We start from the raw sequence: 22,651 nt of genomic DNA on the forward strand, positions 1-22,651 counted from the left end.
CATTTTGGATGCCATGTTGCAGGCATACTTGTACGTGTTTGTAAGAAATGAGGACTCTGGACTGAATGTTCCAGTAGATGTAGAAAAGCAAGCTCACAGTGGACCTCAGTCCAGACATTCAATCAGAAGATGGCATACACCATGACTGTCATAAAAGTGCATGTGTCATGAATGATCTCATTTTTTAACTGTCCCAAGGACAGCTTTACATCTAACTACTTAATGTCATCTTCCACATAATACTCATGTTACAGAAACCATAGTGACATATATAAATTAACCAATTGCTTTACAAATGAAGGAAAATGGAAAAGGATATAACAGGGACACAACTTAAACTGCATAGTGAAAGCATTTATTTTAGGTTTTGAGACAGGGTCACACTCTGTAGCCCTCGCTGGCCTGGAACTTGTTACATAGACCAGGCTGGCCTTGAATTCACAGAGTTCAGCCTCCTGAGTACTAGAAATAAAGGCATGCACCACCACACCCAGCATTAAAGCATTTTCATATAGTTATAAATGCATTGCTTATAGTACTTACAGAAGTAGTAAACCAAGCAACTAATATGGATATTACTTATTATACAATAATACATAGGTGCTGGGAACCTACAGTAGACTGTCACTATTATTTTCATTCTTCCCATATTCTCACAGAACTTTTGGGATGGTTTTAACCTTGCTAACAGTATATTTTCATCATGAAAAAAGTCCCCCAACATAAATGGTTGACTGATAACATCTAATCAAATCTAAGGATTTTGCTCCGTTGTCACATTTCTGGAAAAGATTGCTGCCATTTATTTTCCTGCCTCGGGCAGCTCTTCAACAAGTGAAGTTGTAGTCACAACTTAGCAATGTGGCTCATGTGTAATATCTGAATAGAGTTTCACTTAGCAAAATGTGTTTAAATGGAAGTTTAAATATTAAAGTGTAGAGAGAATGTGGGAGAAATCTAAGACAGAAAACTGTCATGGAAATGGTAAGCTTGGTGAAACAGAATATCAGTCAGTCATAACTTTGTCTAGCAAGGGTCAATGTCAAAATGGCTTGGGAACTTTAAAAAGTCACATCTAAAATCCCAACTTGAACAACAGTTCAAGTCTGTCACAGTTTGTGAATAGAAGAAAATACGTTAGCACTAAATATTAGACTGGGGAGAATAGTATATTTTGTCCAACTAGGCAAACACTAACTTTTTTAGTTGTAAATTTGAAACTAATCTTCAACTGACAGAGTTGAGTATCCACAAGCACGGAAATGGGGAGCTTCTTTAATTCCACTCTCCAAAACATGCAAAGACAAAAACTCCTTCATCCCAAGGCCAAAGGGAACAATGATCAGATTGAGTTTTTCTCCCCCTTTATGTTTTAAAGTCAAGTCAAGTTGTGAAACAGAGCTTGGTCATGATGTTTACACATCTTTGATCTCTGAGTAACTTACAAGATGTGCGTGCGTGCGTGCGTGCGTGTGTGTGTGTGTGTGTGTGTGTGTGTGTGTGTGTGTGTGTGTGTGCACGCGCGCTTGTGTTAAATGATCTATGAAACACTGACATTTAAAAAAGATCCTGCACATATCCCCCTTTCTACCCTGGGGCCTTCTTCTGGCTAACACTCTGATGTGAAAAGCGTTTCTATGTGAATTTTCTCAGAAATTAAAAATCTGGCCAGAGGTCTGAAGCATATGGAAGAAGGAAACAATGTTCTCGACAGTGAGCAGGCTATGTAATAGGCCTCTGGCAATGCTAAGGCAAATAAAAGCAAAAAAAGTTGACATAATTAGACTAGAAGGAAAGCTAAGTGTCAGATCACTAGGGCCTTGGAAACTATCTTATTTTCATTTGTATATCTCTAAACCCCAAACAATGGGTTACCAAATATCCAATTAACGATTATGCTGTAAAGATTTAGGCAAATAAATTGGATACAAGCCAAACCAAATTCAGGTAACCTTTTCAGGAGACAATTATAAACAGGCTAGGAAAAGAATTATTGTATATTAGGTAAGGTAAAAGCAGAATAAATGGATGGAAATGACAGGTACAGGAGGAGGAAAAATACTGTGCTTGTTGAAGTATTAAGTACCTTGATTTTCTGTCATATCCAATTTGGTGGGGGCATTTGCCTAAAAGTGAGAAGAGGGTCAGATGTTAAAGATAAAGCATACTTTCAAACGTGGGCTGTCTTGAAACTCAAATGTTTGGTGTGCTATTGGGTGTGATGTACAACTTTTAATAATTCATGGGTGTATTTTGCCCATATACTTTAAGATTTATATAAAATATTCAAATTCCAAGGAAGATTTACCAGAGATTTTGTGTTGCTGTAATGGGATCATTTATAATAAATGCCTTCCATTTGGCCCCATCTAATAATTTTGGAGGGGGAATTAGCTTCCCAATATGTGCCCTTTAGGGACACATTCAACCATATAATCACTAAAATTGACTAATGCCAAGACCACTAATTTTAAAACTCATCTCACAAGAGAAGATACAAGAACAGTTTTCCAGGTTATTTCCATCAGCACAAAAGACAAGCATAACGAGTTCCAGGAAGAAGCTCTCCACATGTTTTTCCAAGAACATGATAAGCATAATATCAAAAGGAAAATTCTAGGACAATATTAATATAGATGAAAAATGCTAGATAAAACTTTCTCAGACCCCACACTCTGATGTGTAATATACAGTACAGCATGACTAAGGTGGATCTATTCTAGCAATGAACAGTTGGTTTAAAGAGAAAATCTAATAAAATTTTATATTCATGTATAAACTGTTTTATAATATTCAACCATATGGGAAATCATCTGAATATACGGGGAAATTATTCAGTAAAATCTAAAAACCATTCCTAATTTTAAAAGTCCTAAAATAGGAACATGAAAGAACTTAATGAATCTGATGAAGGGCATTCCTAAGAAATCAGAGAGTAAACTTCTTATGAAATGCTAGAATGTTGGAATCAGAGTAGCAAGACAGGGACCTTGTTACTAGCCATTTTGTATTCAAAATTGCCCTCATCAACAAAACAAAAAAATGAAGATATAGGGACTCAAAGAGAAGAAAACCATTTTAGTCTGAGATGATATTATAGTCCCTGTAGAAACTGTAATTCTTAGAATTTATAAATCATTTTGCAGCTTCTAACTTGTAAAGTTAGAGTTTAAAACTCATATTATATAAATTTTTCTCAAAATGAAGCACAGGCTTAAATGTAAAACACAAAATTTCTAAAAGAAAACAGGGGAAAATCTGCAAGACACTAAGTTTGACAATACATTTTTAGATATGACATCAAAAGCATGATCCACAGAAGAACCTTTTTTAAAAAATCAGAAAATGAGACATTTCAAAAGTAAAAGCATTATCTGTGTGAAGGATACATGGCAACAATGAAAAGAAAGCCACAGACAGGGAAAACATTTCCAAATCACATATGTCATAAATAACTTGAAATATGTAAAGAACTTATGCAACTTGTCCATAAGGCAAGGCAGGGGAGCTAACCCTGGTGATGAAGACAAAGGAGAGCTGGCAGGCTATCAACTTTGCAACTTTCCAGGCCCAGAACCAGAGTTACGATTTGGCCCACCCCAATATCCACTCATTTATAATCTGCTGGAGCATGTTAAGGGACCTGGCCTGAAGACACAAAGCTGTAGGATTTCCACAATACAGGGCAACAGCAGGACATCCAAGAGCAATTCCAGTGAGAGCCCAGCATCAATAGTGTAGCAGAAACCAGAGGCCTCAAACCAGACCAATGACTCTGCAATGAACACTTGTAAGTAAAGATATATGGACAAAAGGGTTTACTTTGTGACTCATTTTGTCACACTACATCTTCCATGATGAGATTTCCCCTTCTTTTCGTTTTCCTTTTTTCTCATAAATTTTATTGGACAGGGGCTGCAAGGGCAGAGGGCAGATACACAGGGATGGGAAATGAATCTGATGGACATGCATGATGTGAAAGACACAAAGAATAAAGAAAAAGAAAGTTAAAAGGGCCCATCCAGGTTCTTTTTAATGCATAAAAGATTTGAGCAGATGCTTAACAAAATGAAAATATATGAGTGGCAAATAAACATATGGAAAGACGTTCAAAATCATTAGTCATTACAAAAATTCAAACTGCACTCCATCCCAGCCAGACACTCAAGAGCAAGCAGGGGCTGCTTAAAAGAACTCAGAGTTCCATTTAATGGAACCAATCTGTATGGCACACTGGTGTTAACTACATGACTCTGTGTGAAAAATCACAGAAATCTGAACCACTAAGAAAGAATTTTACTACATGTGAATTTTAAAAATCAATCAAAATATCTGGGAAATATAGGATACAATTCAAAGTGTGACAAACAAATGAAAGTATGTTGCATATATGTGATACAAATTCATTTAACAAAAAGAAAGGAGCTGAATTGGGTAGCCTTGAAAAACAGCCCTCTGACTCAAAACTATAAATCTAAAGACCAAAGCAAAAAAAATCTATAGGTAATATTCTACTGTGCTTGAGAAGCTCGTGTCTCTGAAGGGTGAAGGCAGGCAGTGCTGAGACAGCTTTCATGTGTACTGGAGCTGCACAAATAAGCAACTATGTTATGTACAATGAATGAAAGCCTTATTCGTCACTGTCAGAATAAGACAGGGGGTAATCCCATGAACTCTTTCTTCAAAGACACCAGAATATAGACTTATGTTGATGAGAGAAGAGCACAACAACAGGAAGGAAGGAAAGAAGGAAGGAAGGAAGGAAGACGGACATAGGAAGATTACAAATTCAAAGCCAGCTTAGATAATTAGTAGTACCTTGTGTGAAACAAAAAGTAAAACCATGATTAGAGATAGATGTATTTCAAAACCACTACAAATACCTGGGAAATGCAGAAGAGCACTTTATAATGTATTTACAATGATTTTGTTCCATATCTACTATATAATCTAATATATATTAGATTCTTCTCTCATACAATACATCCTGACCAGAGTTTATCCACCTTTCATTCCTCCCATCTCCCCAACCCTCTTCCCTTCTCCCATCAGAAAAAAAGTAGGCTTCCAAGAGACAATAGCTTAACATGACAAACCAAAATGCAACAAGGCAAGGCAAGGACCTTTGTACTGAAGCTGTAGAAGACAATCTAGCAGGAGTACCAAGAACAGGCAAAAGAGTCAGAGACACACCAACTCCCACAGTTAGTGAATATCACTTATGTGTCTAATGCCAATGACTGAAAATCTGAAATAGCTGTAGGTATCCATTTCCACATGTACGTTGTCTCCATATCTGTCCTATTGCTATGGTTTGAAAATGAAATGTTTCCTCCAATGTGTGTGTGTGTGTGTGTGTGTGTGTGTGTGTGTGTGTGTGTGTGTGTGTGTTTAATGAAGGGTAGGGTCCCACATGGTATAATTATTTTTGAGAAGTTCTAGAGACTTAGAAACTTTATAAGGTACAGCCTATCTAGAGGAAGTAGATCACTAGAAACATGTTATTAAGGGTTATATCTTTTTTTTTCTTTTTATTTTTTTAGCTTATATATAAGGGTTATATCTTGTATCAGGTTTTCTCTATATCACTGTCTGCTTCTTATCAGCCATGAAGTGAATGACCTTCACATTCCCTCCTCCTTCCTCCTCCTGCTCCTCACTTCTTCTACCTCCTCCTCATTCCTCCTCCTCTTCCCCACATACTCCAACCACCATGATGTTGAGCCTCATTTGAGCCCAAAGTAATAAATCAGTCAACCATGAAAAAATACCTGTGAAATTATGAGTCAATATAATTTTCTTCTTTAAGTTGTTCTATTTTGGCCTCAGTTATGGGACAATAGCACACATACCTCAGCTGAACTGATTATATGATAACTGTACCAATCCTGTACATAGTGTATATGGTAGTTGGAATAAGCTGAGACACACAGGTTTTGAATAATATGAACCCCATAGGCTCATATATTTGAATACTAAGGGAGTGGAAATGTTGGTGTAGGTGTGGCATAGCTGGAGAAATTGGGTGACTGGGCGTGGGCTTTAAATTTTCAGAAGCCCAAGCCAGGCCCACTCTCTTCCTGTTGCTTGCAGTTCCAGATGTAGAACTCTCGGTTCATTCTCTAGGGCCATGTCGGCCTGTGAGCTGCCATGCTCCACACCATGGTGATAATGGACTAAACCTCTGAAACTGTAAGCAATCCCCAATTAAATACTTTCCTTTATAAGTGCTAATGTGGTCTTGCCCAGAGAGGCTAAGTAACAAGAAGAGTTCATGGAGGGACACCCACATCTCCCTGGTAAGAGGAAAAAGAAGAGATTATGAGACTAGACTGAGGACAGGTCAGAATGGGAACATGAGTGATTAGGTTGGGCAAGAGTACTTAAAGAGATCACTAGAAGGGTGGGGCATTTCAGGGTCAGGTAAAAACCTGTCACAAGGGAACATCCCAGGAATCTACAAGGAAGACCCCAGTTTAGACTCCTAGCAATAGTAGATATATAGCCTGAACTGGCCATCTCCTGTGACAGGATTGGTGCCTAGCCCAGTTGTCATCAGAAAACCTTCATCCAACAACTTATGGAAGGAAATGGGTGCAGACATAGCTAAACATTAGGTGGAGTTTGGGGGATCCTGCAGAAGAAGAGAAGAAAGGATTGTAGGAGCCTGACGGATCAAGGACACCACAAGAAAACTCACAGAATCACCTAATCTGGGTTCCCAGGGGTTCCCAGAGACTGAACCAACAATCAAGAAGCCTGCATGGGACTGACCTAGGCCCCCTGCATGTATATATATTGCATTTGTGTAGATTGGTCCTCTTGTGGTACAGTGGGAACAGGGTCTGTCTCTGACTCTTTTAATGGATTTTGAGATCCTAACTCACACTGGGCCACCTTGCCAACATTAATACATGGGGAGGTACATAGCCTGACTGCAACTTGACATGCCATGTTTTGTTGATACTCATCGGAGACTTTCCTTTTCCTAAACAGAAATGGAGGAGGAGTGGATTGGGGAAAACAGAACGGGGATCAGGGAGAAGGACTTGGAGGAGAGGAGGGAGGGGAAACTGCGGCTGGGCTGTAAAATAAATAAATAAATAAATAAATTTTAAAAAGAAAAAAAAAGTTTCTGTGGTCATGAGTAAGACAGAAGTTGGTACCAGGAGTGGGGTAATACTGTAGCAGACCTGATCATGATTCTTCTTAGAAAATGTAGACTTTGGGACTTTGAGTTAGAAAAGCAGTTGAATGCTTAAAGCAGGTCTTAATGGGCCATATTCGCAGTTTTAAGAGCAACATAGTTTATGAGGATCCAGCTCAAGAAGATTCAGAGGAGAAGGATATCAGTAAGTAACTAGAGACGGTTCTTGTGATATTTTGGTCAAAATGTGGCTAATTTCTGCCCTAACCCAAATCTAAAACTAAATTGCAGAGTTTTATATTAACGACATTGGCAAAAGTGATGCTAAGACAGCCTAGTATTGACTGTGATGTGTGGTTATTAGCAATTACTCTTATGCAGATCTATAAAGAAAAGGAGCAACCTGGATAAAGATAAATACAAAACATAAAGTTTGAGGATAAAAGGAGCAGCAGAGGCCCCTTGCGGCATCTCCCTGGCGGCCAGCAGGGAGCTCCGATTAGGGCACAGACTGTGGGGACAGGAAGCTGTGCTGAGCAAGCTCGAGGAGTGTGCTTGGAAATGAGGGAGCCCCGGGGAGATGCACACCAGGTAGACCTGCTGACCCGTTGATGAGGCGGGCCCCCTGCCTGCGCCTGTCAGTGCGGAGGTGTTGCTGGCTGCTGGCTGCACACTGGCCCTGGTGCTGGCTAGGCAGCTCCGGCAGCAAGTGCCGGGCGGTGCTTGGGGGCAAGCGAAGCGCACAGAGGATGCGGCCAGAGCAGGAGGAACTGGTGATGCTTGGTGCCGACCAGGTGGAGTATCACTACAACAAGGCCATGCCGATCATCTTCATGGGCAGCATACCTAGCGGTGGCACCACCCTCATGCGTGCCATGCTGGATGCGCACCCTGAAGTGTGCTGTGGGGAGGAGATGCGCATCAGCCTTCGTGTGCTGGCCATGCAGCAGGCCTGGTCAAAGTCTAGCCGGGAGAAGCTGTGGCTGGACGAGGCAGGTGTGACGGATGAGGTGCTGGACGCTGCCATGCAGGCCTTCATCCTAGAGGTGATTGCCAAGCATGGTGAGCCAGCACGTGTGCTGTGTAACAAGGACCCCTTCACACTCAAGTCTTCCATCTACCTGGCATACCTGTTCCCCAACTCCAAATTCCTGCTAATGGTGCGTGATGGCCAGGCCTCCGTGCACTCCATGATGGCTCGCAAGGTCACCATTGCAGGCTTTGACCTTAGTAGCTACCGAGACTGTCTTACTAAGTGGAACAAGGCCATCGAGATGATGTACGCACAGTGCATGGAGGTGGGCAGGGACAAATGCCTGCCTGTGTACTATGAACAGTTGGTGCTACACCCCCAATGCTCACTCAAGGGCATCCTGGACTTCCTGGACATCACCTGGAGTGACACAGTCCTGCACCACTAGGACCTCATTGGCAAGCCTGGGCAGCGTCTCCTTGTCCAAGATCGAGCATTCCACAGACCAGGTCATCAAACCCGTGAACTTGGAAGCACTCTCCAAGTGGACTGGCCATATCCCTGGGGACGTGGTGAGGGACATGGTGTAGATTGCCCCCATGCTGGCTTGGCTTAGCTATGACCCCTATGCAAACCCACCCAACTATGGGAACCCTGACCCGATTGTCATCAACAACACACACCGGGTCTTAAAAGGAGACTATAAAACTCCAGCCAATCTGAAAGGATATTTTCAGGTGAACCAGAACAGAACCTCCTCGCACCTGGGAAGTTCCTGATTTCCGGTTGTGCCATTGGTATGCAGAGGTGGAGCCTTCGTCTCTGTGAAAACGGACTCAGAACCTCTGTCTTTGGATGCTTCAGAGTGGACATGGAGGAGGAGACTACTTCAGCTTCAGAAACTTAGGAATTTTCTATTTTTTTTCTCCTTGAGAACTTTTTTTTCTTTAAAGAATTGAATTTGCTGTCTTCACTGATGGACAGCCCCTTTGGTGGCCTCATTTCCTGGGACAAGACCCGTGACCAGTTCCTCTCCTTGACCTGGACTCTGAACTCAAAGGATTTATTTAAGAGTTTAATATATGCACTGTCCTTCATCCTGTAGTCCTACTCAGTTTCACAGAGAAAAGAAATCAATTATTTGAATAAAGTAAACAGGCTGCTGTCTGTGCCTTACTTCAAAAAAAAAAAAAAAGGAGCAGCAGAAAGTATAATGAAGCTAAATCTAGTGATCAAGGACATAAAAAGCTTTAAAGAGAAGCCTGGGGCTAAATGGAATAAAGGGAGTGGGCATCTCAAGGCAAGAATCCATCCAGCTAAGCTTCCAACTTGTGAAAAGGAATTTAAAAAAAGTTTAAGCCAATCTACAGATTCAATGCAATCTCCCATCAAAATCCCAACACAATTCTGCACAGACCTCCAAAGAACAATACTCAACTTCATATGGAAAAAGAAAACAAAAAGAAAAAAAACAAACAAAAAACAAAAAACAAAACAGGATAGCCAAAAAAATCCTTTACAATAAAGGAACTTCCGGAGGCATCACCATCACTGACTTCAAGCTCTACTATAGAGTTATAGTAATGAAAACAGCTTGGGATTGGCAAAAAAAAAAAAAAAAAAAAAAAAAACAGACAGGACAGACAAGTGGATCAATGGAATCAAATTGAAGACCCTGATATTAATCCACAAACCTATCAAACCTATGAACACCTGATTTTTGACAAAGAAGGCAAAATTGTATAACAGAAAAAAGAAAGCATCTTCAACAAATGGTGCTGCAATAACTGGATGTTGACATGTAGAAGAATACAAATAGATCCCTATCTATCCCCATGCACAAAACTCAAGTCCAAGTGAATCAATGACCTCAACATAATCCAGTCACACCGAACCTCTTAGAAGAGAAAGTGTGAAGTAGCCTTTAACAAATTGGCACAGGAGATCACTTCCTAAATATGACATCAGTAGCACAGACACTGAGAGCAACGATCAATAAATGGGACCTCCTAAAACTGAAAAGCTTGTATAAAGCAAAGGACACAGTCAATAAGACAAAACGGCAGCATACAGAATGGGAAAAGATCTTCGCCAACCCCACATCTGACAGAGGGCTGATCTCCAAAAGACATAAATAACTCAAGAAACTAGACACCCAAACACCAGTTAAAAATGGGGGTACAGATCTAAACAGGGAATTCTCAACAGAAGAAACTCAAATAACCAAAGACATTTAAGAAATTGCTCAACATCCTTAGCCATCAGGGAAATGCAAATCAAACGACTCTTGAGATACCATTTTACACCTGTCAGAATGACTAATATCTAAAAACACTGATGACAGATTATGCTAGAGAGGATGTAGAGTGTAGCGAACACTCCTCCATTGCTGGTGGGAGTGCAAACTTGTACAGCTGCTTTGGAAATCAGTACGGCGGTTTCTCAGAAAATTGGGAATCAATCTACATCAATACCCAGCAATACCACCGTGGTCATATACCCGAAGGATGCACACTCAAACCACAAGGACATTTGTTCAACAATGTTTATAGTAGCATTATTTGTAATAGAACATTCAAGCAACCTAGATGCCCCTGAACTGAAGAATACATTGAGAAAATGTGGTACATTTACACAATGGAGTATTACTCAGAGCTAAAAAACAGTGACATCTTGAAATTTGTAGGCAAATGGATGGAACTAGGAAAAAAACATCCTGAGTGAGGTAACCCAGACCCAGAAAGACAAACACTGTATGTATTCACTCATAAGTGGATATTAGATGTAAATCAAAGGATAACCAGGCTATATAATCCATTAACCCAAAAAGCTAGGTTAAAAAGCAGGACCCTAAAAAGGACACACATGAAGGGCTCCAGTAATGGAAAATTGTTAAAAGTCTCCTGGGTAAACTGGGAGGGCAGTAGAAGGGAGGATATGGAAACATGAGAGATCGAGAAGGCCAAGTTGGGGGACGAATGGATGGGGAGAGAATTAGAGGAAGCCATTATGAGGTTAAGGGGACACCTGGCACTAGAGACATTCTCAGGAATCTACAAGGATAACCCCAGCTAAGATTCCTAGCAATAATGGAGAGGGTATCTGAAGGGCATTACCCTGTAATCAGATTAGGGACTACCCTAATTGTCATTATAGAACCTCCTTCCAGTAACTGATGGAAGCAGATGTAGTTACCCACAGCCAAGCATTGGGCTGAGCTCCTGGAGTTCAGTTGAAGAGAGGAAGGAGGGAGCATATGAACAAAGTGGGGTCAAGATCATGATGGGGAAAACCACAGAGACAGCTGACCCAAGCTAGTGGGAGTTCACAGACTCTGGATTGACAGTTGGGGAACCCGCATGCGACAGAACTAGGCCCTCTGAATGTGGGTGACAGTAATGTGGCTTTATCTGCTGGGGGGGCTGGCAGTTGGACCAGACCTATCCTGGGTGCATGAACTGGTTTTTTGGAGTTCATTCCCTATGGAGGGATACCTTGCCCAGCCTTGATACAGGGAGGAGGGGCTTGGTCCTGCCTCAACTTGGTATTCCAGACTTTGCTGATTCCCCAAGGAAGGCCTTGCCCCCTCTGAGGAGTGGGTGGGGGGTGGACTGAGGGGAGGGGGAAGAGGAGGAAGGGAAAACTGAGGCTGGTATGAAAAATAGAAAAAAATTAAATAAAAATACTTAAAATATATTCTGGAGGCTGATGACAATAATCCCATGAAAGTAGACAGAACAGAGAGACTGGCAGATTTGTTAACAGGTCCAAAGTGACACACTTTCTCCAACAAGACTCATAGACTCATATATTTGAATATTTAGGAAGTGGAAATATTGTTGGAGCATGTGTGTCCTTGTCGAAGAAAGTGTGTCACTAGGAGTGGGCTTTGAGGTTTCAGAAGCCCAAGCCAGGCCCAGAAACTCTCTCTCTCTCTCTCTCTCTCTCTCTCTCTCTCTCTCTCTCTCTCTCTCTCTCTCTCTCTCCTCTTACTGCTGCCTGCTGATCCACATGTAGAACTTTCAGCTACTTCTCCAGCACCATATCTGCCTGCATCATATCCCTGCCATGATAACAATAGACTAAACCTCTGAAACTAAGCAATCCCCAGTTAAATGCTTTCTTTCATAAGAGTTACTGTGGTCATGATGTCTGCTCTAAGCAAAAGGACACTGACTAAAACAGTGTATGTAGAAGAAGCAAGGCTTCTTATGTCACCCAGCATAATTTCCACCATATTCTATTAGTGTAGTGAGTCACAGTCCTATTCCAGATTCTGAGTGTGGAGGAATACATGACCCCTCTTCCTGAGAGAATAGCAAGTGCATGTAAGAAGGATAATTGAAAGTGGTTACCATGGAAACTATGATTACTTCATAGTAGATAAGATAAATAAGCTAGGGTTATTTATCAAATAAATAAGCAAGGAAGTAAGTAACTAAACAATATGAAATACCAATTCAGGTTAAGGAAAGTTCAGAGATTTTAGTCTTTTGTCTTGTAGCTTGTATGGAATCAGCCCTTATCTATTCATTTCCTAGATGCTCTGCTTCTCAAAATCCATGATTTGAGATAATTTGAGAAACATGACAAAATAAATTTCCTTTGGTGAATCAAAATGTACTTAATTTATAACAAGTACTAAGGTATTTGTTTGAAGTCATGTGTGACTAAAGAACCTCATTTTAAATGTCAGATCCATTAACACCATGTTCATGGAATATGACTTCACATATATTTTATTAAGAACTGCAAAGAAAGTATGCTGCTGTTGAGAATATAAAACATAATATTAAACTCAGAATCTTATTTAATAAGTACTGTCAAACTGTCAAAATTACATAGTATAGCCATTTTCATGATCAGATTAACCATCTCTGTTGCCACTAATTTGCTGATGTATATACAGCAGATTTTCCTGAAAGACAAATGTTGTTTGACCATAATATTTAAGTCTTTGTCAACATATCAGTGAAAAATGTCAATTATAATTTTTGTCTATTCAAATAATTCAGTTATTTATTTTTAATTGCTATAAAAATGCTACATACTAATAAAAGATTTTACAAGTCAAATTTACTTTTACTATACTGAAGATAATGCTGCTTACAGTGAAGAGAGTTTTCTCACCTGTATATATTCATATTTGTTAAATATGCCTTCTTTACACTCGGGTAACTTGAGACAATCTCAAGCATTTCTGCATATCAGAAGCTTAAATACAACTTGAAGAAGATAGGTTTGAGATATTTAAACAATTATATCAAACAAAACAATATAACAATATAATAAATTAAATAAAATCTTTGGTCAAATGTCTCCTATAGTCAAAATGCATTAGCAAAAGGAAGGAAATGTAAGGGCTGAGAAACTGAAGCAGCTTTCATGGAGAGAGAGTGGGAGTAGACTTTCCTCTCAGTAGATGCCACATCACTACTGAATTGGCAAAGAAAAGAAATAAGCATCTGGGCAACAAAGCACAATTAAAGATAAGTGCAGTAAATGTCATTTGCTTCTCAAAATGGAAGCCCTTGAATACATGGGCAATTTTCTAGGTCCTTTTACCTGCCTCCACCTAATTCTGCTTGTTTGTCCCTTTATGGCTCATTAAAACTCAGTTTGCAGCTGTGCTTGTTCAGCCCTCAGTTATCAGTCACCCAGAGTCAGCTTGAGTATCTGCTCTTCCATTAAGCAAAGCTTCTTAACAACAATTTTAAAAACGTGTTTGCACAAACTTTCTATAACAAAGTCATCCAGGCAAAAATCTTTACAAAATATGGCCTCTTAATTTTGTTAACTACCCTAGGGGGACTATATATGCTAAAGTTCCTGTTCATTCATTTATTGATATTGTCACTTATTTCTGACTCCTTGCAACACAATTCAGTACCTTCACCTTCTTGGCTAGAAACTATTCTATTATCAGAAATGTGGCATTTTGGATACCTGATGGAAGGAATTGCTCCTTTGCTTAAAGATGGAGTTGAAAACATCCCTCACCCCATGCATCATACCTCCTATGAAATACCATTAGACCTCTCTCCCGGGTACTACAAGCAGTAGCAACTGGGTAATTGTCCTAAAGAAACTTTTTGTGTTCATGCGCAGTAGACCACACAGATGCCTGTCCATGCATTCCCAGCCCTATTTTCAGTCAAGGGAATCTGGGAGATGACCCGTACATCTGGACTACTTAAATAGTTCATCTTGCACCAAGGAAAACCACGCTGGGCTCCCAACAGCATTATTTGGAATAAAGCACACTTCCTCCAATCCTTGTTCTTTTCACGTTCATCCAGCAGCAATTCTGAGTTCCTGTAGAATTACCAACAAGGTAATACCAATCTGAGCCTATGAAATACTGCTATTTCTCTTACAGATTTATATTTTAGTTTTAGATGTGTATGCACATAGTTTATAATTTCTATAAACTAATATAGTATATTAGATTGAATAATGACTCACTAGGCTATCAGGAACTCATTTCTGGGATCTGTAAACATGACACTTTTACTAGGGAAGCACATTTTCAGGTGTGATTTAGTAAAAATTCTTGAAATGAAAAGAAAGAAAACCTTGCATTATCTGTGTGAGGCCTAAATGTAATCATCTGGTATTTGTTCATTACTATCCTAGAGAAGGCAGAGCTTTTCAGAAGGTCCCATGTTTTGGACTGCAGTACTGCATTAAATTCTCTTAAAGTTTCATTATGGTAACTGGGACCATTCAGAGATGGCAGTACATTTGAACAGAGTACTGTAAACCTGAACTAAGACCTACATGATCCCTAGCCTCAGTTTCTCTTCATTAATCTCTGTTTACCTAGTACACCAGTTGAAGATAATATTGGAATTTGTGCCTTAAAGTTGTCTTGGGATCTCACAGCTTGGCTTCAAGTTCTAAGAGATGCCTAGAAAGTAAGTCACTCCTGTTGGTCTGTAAAATGTTCCATAGTTTTAAAAATACAGTAACAATTCCTAACACAGCAACTGGAAGCTGGTAATTCACAGGTGCCCTACACATGGATAAGTCTCACAAGTTGAGATAAAATTAAACCTCTGGTGTTACGAACCTCCAGTAGTGACAGTGGACCACCACAACAGTCTGCCAAGTTCAGAGTTCTAGGGATACTAATGATCTACCACTAAAAGGTGGCCTTGAACTCCACATGAGCTTGTGCATTGTCTCTTACACATCTACTCTCTGACTACAGTGTCACCTTCCATTTATAGTGACTGAAAATATTAAGGATGGTGGTGGATATACTTTAGCCTGTGAATACTCTCTCAAAGCTATCCAAAAGTAAGTCACCCAACCCACTCCATAGATTTTGTGCTGTGTCAGGCAGTCCTCTTATGCCCTCTAAGGGATTTTTAACCTGCTGCTCTGTAATGCCAAAGGGCATTCTGATCATTATCTTTTCTCTTCAATATATTTATATGCTGACATTGTGTTCTCTTTTTCTTTTCCCAGAGCTGGCTATGGAACCCAGGGCCTCATGCTCACTAGGCCAGTGCTCTGGTACTGAACTACATGTTCTTGGAAGTATTAAGCAATGTAGAATAGGAGGTATATATTCTGTGAATGAATAGCACCACTGTTCCCAATCAGCGTACAAAAATCCATGCTTATCCTTCTATCTGCCATCAGTGTGTGGAAGGACAGGGTGTGGTCAAAATTAAAACACACCACACTGCTGTGAGAATGGAGGAATAAAGCTGGAAGAGTTTAAAGAAATCTTTGCAGTCACCGTCTTGCTTCACAATTATGCTGTGCTTACATTTTACCACATATCTTGAGACACATATTTGTGGCCACAAAAAAGAACAAATTATAACAACAATATCTAAGGAAGCAATTAGAAGTCAGTACTCACAGGTGCCACCTATATGATGTAGTCTTATAAGTAGTGATAGAACTAAACATGTGGTGTTGGGAACCTGCAGTAGCAAGAAGCTATGTATCACTCCAATCCAAATATGTTTCAAAGAGCCACAGCACATGTACTGTGTTGATTATGGGAAGTAGGAAGTTGGTCAGGAACAACACAGTTAATAATGAACATACATAAAGAGCATAAAGAGTGGCCTCTGGGCAAGAAAAATCAGAAGTTACACAATATGAAAAGTTCATATGCACCAATTAAATGTGAAACAAATATGTAAGCACATTTTTCCTAAGCACTTTTATAAAGTCTCTTCAATAAATCACTGCTCCACAAGAACAAGTACAATTTTATAGATGTTTTGTTTATCTATTCATTGACTGATTGCAGTAAAAGGGAACAGATCCAGGGTTTTGTGTATATTAAGCAAGTGCTTGGCCACTGAGCTACAGTCACAGCCTATGGGCCAACACACCTTTGCACACAATTTTAAAATCAGATCATTTATATACAAAAGGTACACACACACACACACACACACACACACACACACACACACACACACACACACCACATACACACACACACACTAGGGATCATGGCTCACACATACCTTAGAAGCAATTCTGTATGTATTAACTCATTTAATGCCATGAAGTGGGCATTATGGATCACATCAAAAAGATTAGAAAAATATGATTCAGGGAAAAATAAAATTGCCAAATGTTGTGGAACAATCTTTTTATACACTGTGAAGGTGTATTGCCCTCATTGGTTTAATAAAGAGCTAAATGGAGAATAGCTAGGCAGGAAGAGACTAGGCAGGACTTGTGGACAGGGAGAGAGCTCTCTGGGATGAAGAAGGGAAGAGTCACTAGGAAAGAGGCAAAAAGAAGAAAGATGAACTTGCTATGCTAAAAAATAGTTACTAAGCCATGTGGTAGTACATAGATTAAAAATGTAGGTTAATTTAAATTGTAAGAGCTAGTTAGTAACAAGCCTAGGCTATTGGCTGAGTACTTATAATTAATAATAAGTCTCTTTGTTTTTATTTTGGAGCTAGCTGGTGGGACAAAAAATTCTGCCACACCCAAGATTGTACAGGTAATAAGACATGAAACCAGATTTGAGACTCAGACTTGTTTGTTTGTTTGTATATGACATTAGTATATAGTCCAGATTATAAACAACAATACTCAGCTCCTAAATGTACCTATAAGAAACATTCATGTTGAAGGCCCACCATAGCTCTTCTGGATCTGTCAAAGAAATATTTGTTGTAAGGCTTCTAAGTTGATCCTACCCAAATGACCATTATATGGGCAATACCTGAAAATGCACTCTCTCTCTCTGTCTCTCCCACCCCTCGCAGTCAATGTGCCATGTGTGCACAAGTAGAGTGGATAGTTTGCTACTACAGAATGGAAAGTTCTACATACATATGTCAGGCATATTTGGCCTAAAGTGTAGTTCAAGTCTAGTACTTTCTTTTTTATTTTTAAAACAATCTTTTTTGTCTTACATACCAACTTCAGTTACCCCTCCCTCCCTTTATCCCTCCCCTTCTCCTTCTCCCCCATCATCCCTCACCCCACCCCCATCCACTCTTCAGAGACGGTGAGGCCTCCCATGGGGAGGCATCAAAGTCTGTCATATCACATTCAGGCAGGACCAAGACCCTCCCTCCTGTATCTAGGTATCCCTCCATAGAGAACTGGTTCCAAGAAGCCAGTTAATGCACTAGGGATAAATCTTGGTCCCACTACCAGTGGTCCCATAAACTGCCCAAGCCACCCAACTGTCATGCACATTCAGAGGGCCTTGTTTGGTCCTATGCAGGTTCCCCAGCTATCAGTCCATAGTCTGTGAGCTCCCACTAGCTTGGGTCTGCTGTTTCTCTGGGTTTCCCCATCATGATCTTGACACCTTTGGTCATACTGTCACTCCTCCCTCTCTTTGACTGGACTCCAGGACTTTGGCCCAGTGTTAGCTGTGGATCTTTGCATCTGCTTCCATCAGTTACTGGATGAAGGTTCTGTGATTAACAGTTAGGGTAGTCATCCATCTGATTACAGGGGAAGGCCAGTGCTGGTGATCGAACTTAGAGCCTCTTGCATCCTACCAATGAACTACATCCCTAGCCCCAAAATACTTATATGAATGGTACCCTCAATCAGGTACCCTCTACACTATTGCTAGGAGTCTTAGCTGGGGTCATCCTTGTGAATTCCTGGGGATTTCCCCAGTGAAGTCTAGTACTTTCTTATGCAGTTCCTGTCTGATTTACCTATCAATTGGTGAAACTGAGTATCCAAATCCCCAACTACTGCCATATTGCTCTCCATTTTTTCATGGCCACTCATATTTGCTTTATATATTTAGGTACTCTGGTACTGCATATTTATATCAGTGGTGATTTGCTTGATCAATTGAGCCCTTTAACATTAAATAGTGACCTTCTTTGTCATATGACAACTTATAATTTGTCACTTTACATTGCATTTCCTTGATGACTCCTGATATTGACTGTATTTCTACATTCTTTTTTACCATTCATACAGCATTTTGGGGCTAGGGATGTAGTTCATTGGTAGGATGCAAGAGGCTCTAAGTTCAATTACCAGCACCAGAAAAAAAACATGTCATCTTTGCTGAAGAATTTATTCAAATATTTTGCCCATGTTTTGATTGGGTGGTTTTCTTATTATTGAATTTTCAATATTCTGAATATAAATCCCTTGTTAGATTTTTTCTTGGGTATCTGTAAAGACTGTAGATACAAGAAAAATCTTTGGATGGATACTCAAGTGTCTTGTTTAAAATAGTGTGGTATTCAGAATGGGAAAGATCTTCACCGATCCCACATCTGACAGAGGACTGATTTCCAAAATATATAAGGAGCTCAAGAAGCTAGCCACCAAAACACCAAACAATGAAATTAAAAAGTGGGGTGCAGAACTAAATAGAGAATTCTCAACAGAGGAATCTGAAATGGCTGAAAGACACTTAGGAAAGTGCTCAAAATCCTTGGTCATCGGAGAAATGCAACTCAAAACAACTCTGAGATACCACCTCACACCTGTCTGAATGGCTAAAATCAAAAATACCAATGACAATCTATGCTGGAAAGGATGTGGAGAAAAAGGAACACTACTCCATTGCTGGTGGGAGTGCGAACTTGTAAGACCACTCTGGAAATCAGTATGGCGGTTGCTCAGAAAAGTGGGCATCAGTCTACCTCAAGATCCAGCCATTCCTCTCTTGGGTATATACCCAAATAGTGCATGTTCATACAACAAGGACATATGTTCAACCATGTTCATAGCAGCATTGTTTGTAATAGCCAGAACCTGGAAGCAACCTAGATGCCCCTCAACTGAAGAATGGATTGAGAAAATGTGGTACATTTATACAATGGAGTACTACTCAGCAGAAAAAAGCAATGGAATCTTGAAATTCGCAGGCAAATGGATGGAACTAGAAGAAACCATCCTGAGTGAGGTAACCCAGTCACAAAAAGACAAACATGGTATGTACTTACTCATATATGAATTTTAGACATAGAGCAAAGGATTACCAGCCTATAATCCTCTTCACCAAAGAAACTAGGAAACATGAAGGACTCTAAGGGATAAATGGACCCCAGGAATGGGAAGTGGCATGAACTCCTGAGCTAATTGGGAGCATGAGGGTAGGGGAGAGGGAGCTGCCACAATAAGAGCAAGAGAAGAGGAGTAGAGGAGAGGAAATGGAGGAGCAGAAATATTGAGTTGGGGGAAGAATAGAGGAGAGAGAGCAGGATGAGAGATACCATATCAGAGGGAGCCACTATAGGTCCAAGAAGAGATCTGGAACTAGGGAGATCTCCAGAGACCTACAAGGATGGCACGGTCTGACAATCCAGACAATGGTGGAGAGGATAACCTAAAAGCCCTTCCCCTAAAATGAGATTGATGACTTCTCTTTATGCCATCTTAGAGCCCTCATCCAGTGGCTGATGGAATCAGAGACAGACATCCACAGATATACACTGAGCTGAAACCTGGAATTTAGTTTAAGAGATTGAGGAATGAAGAGCGAAGGGGTCTGTACCAGGTTGGAGATACCCACAGGAACAGTTGGCCTGAACAAGGGAGAGCACATCGACCCCTGATGCTGTCGAGAGGCCAGTACAAGACTGATCCAGACCCCTGAACATGGATGTCAATGAGGAGGCCTCTGCACTCCAGGGAGCCTCTGGTGGTGGATTAGTATTTTTTCCTGGTGCAAGAAGGGACTTTGAGAGCCCATCCCACATGAAGGGATACACTCTGGCCCTGGACACATGGGGAAGGGCCCAGGCCAAGCACAGGAAGATTTGGTGGACACTCCAGAGCCCCCATTGGGGGCCCTACCCTGTCTGAAGAGTGGTGGGTGGATGGGGTGGGGGGTAGGTTTGGGGTGGTGGAGGAGGGAGGGGTAAGGGGAGGGAGAGGGAGAAGGGACTTACATGTGAAACAAGTTTGTTCCCTAACTTGAACTAATAAAAAAATTATTGTGGTATTTTTCATAGCACCTATATGCCACCTCCAATATATCTTAAAGTTCCTCTATGTTACTTATAATGACTAATATATGTAATAGTATGTAAATAGTCATACTGTATTGTGTAGGGATTTTGACAAAAAAAGCCACTACACATTCGACACAAATGCATTTTTTTTTCTTTTTGGTTTTTCGACACAGGGTTTTTCTGTATAGCTTTGGAGCCTGTCCTGGCACACACTCTGCAGAACAGGATGGCCTCAAAATCACAGAGATCTGCTTGCCTCTGCCTCACGGGTGCTGGGATTAGAGGAGCAAGTCACCATCACCTGGCTCACAAACACAATTTTTAAAATAATACTTTCAGGGAATAGAGATACTGTTTCATAGTTAAGTTCCTATCTGGCATTTGTAGGTCATGGGTTCAATGTTCAACACTAAAATGAATGAATGAATGAATGAGTGAATGAATGAATGAATGAATTAGTATTTTTTATCTACACTTGGTTGAATTCACAGTTCTGTGAAACCCACAGAGATATGGAGTCCCAAGTACATTTCTCTTTTTCTTATCCCAGTATGCCTTTAGATAGTAGAGTACCACAGCATATAGGGCATAGTCAAGGTGACTTTTAAGTGTGCCTTGTCTTCAACTTTCTGTTGAATCCTCTTGAATCTTCTCCTATAAATGCTTATGATTTCCCAATCTGTTTCCAACATTTGAAGAGAGTGTGTAACTCATCTGTAGCTCTCTCGTCTTCAGTGTCCTTCCATTAAATTTTGTCTTGACATCTGTGTGCCTCAACCAGAACCCCAGTACAACAGAACTGTGGGTTTCTCCACTCAATTTCTACAAGACTTGCTCTTCTCATTGGACAGTGGTCTAAATCAAATCAGCTTTCTTGAGTAGAGTCAGGCTTCAAAGAGCATCACACATTTCTAGGAAGTAATCTAAGTCTATAGTTAGTAAAAATGATTGGATCAAGCATTCAATAAGAAAACAGGAAAGGGGAACATATAACATATGAATTATATGTATTCAAATACAGAACAAGAGAGACATACCTATAAGTAACAGACTTTCATGCAAATAACTTTCACTGCAGGACCTGTTAGAGGTATAACCAACTCCGATATATATTATATATATATATATATATATATATATATATATATATATTTCAAAGATTTATTTATTCATGTATTTTATGTGTATGAGGCTCTGTCTCCATGCATACCAGAAGAAGGAATCTGATTCCATTATAGATGGTTATGAGCCACCATGTGGTTGCTAGGAATTGAACTCAGGGCCTCTGGAAGATCAGTCAAGTACTCCTAACCACTGATCCATCTCTCCAGCCCCCAATTATATGATATTTTAATATCTGTGACATAATACAGATTCATTAATTTAGAGTCTACACAGATGGCTCATGAGTCAGTAAGTGTTAGCCACTGCTGTAAACAATGGCCACTAATATATGGAACAAAACTTAGCTATGTGTATTTATTTTCTGCAGAGGTGGTAGACTTCCCAAAGCATTATGTATATCAATAATATCCAGAGCCCACAACACAGCTGCTTCTCTTTTTAACCAAGCATACAAATAAATTAGAAATTGTCTTCATATATTTGCAGCAAATTTCAACTAAAGTGCCAATATACATTTAGGTAACCAGCTTTCATATGTTATTTTCATTTTAAGCACTATCCTTCCTAGAAACTCTCAGGGGAATTTGAACTCATTAGAAATAAAGAAATAAGATAAACCTATGTTTAGTCTACTTAATACCTAAAATGTAAGGCCTATTTTTGTTCCAGCCAACCAACGCATGATAAAAGCTTTAAGACATACAATTCAGCCTTAATCCAGAACAAATTTCTGTAGTCCACTTCTTTATCCCAGTTCCCAACCAGCTTCTTTCCATCCTAGGTTTGCCCTTAGTTGGCATTGACTTTGACCTAATGTTAAAGCCTCCCTCAGTCTACCAAGTAGGAACTTAAAGAGTCAATTAAGTGCTACCTTAGAGGGATCCATTGTGAAAATTGCTCCTGACTTAGGAACTCAAAAACAAAGATAACTGAACTCTCTACTTCTTATATATTAAGAAACATTAGTAA

At 40.0% G+C, this 22,651-nt stretch overlaps 1 pseudogene; it reads left to right on the forward strand.

Moving 5' to 3' along the window:
• The first annotated feature begins 7,758 nt into the window (after positions 1-7,758).
• LOC100768533 lies at positions 7,759-8,899 on the forward strand (annotated as a pseudogene).
• Positions 8,900-22,651: the final 13,752 nt, after the last annotated feature.

The sequence above is a fragment of the Cricetulus griseus genome, chromosome X, assembly GCF_003668045.3.
Source record: "Cricetulus griseus strain 17A/GY chromosome X, alternate assembly CriGri-PICRH-1.0, whole genome shotgun sequence".
NCBI lineage: Eukaryota > Metazoa > Chordata > Mammalia > Rodentia > Cricetidae > Cricetulus > Cricetulus griseus.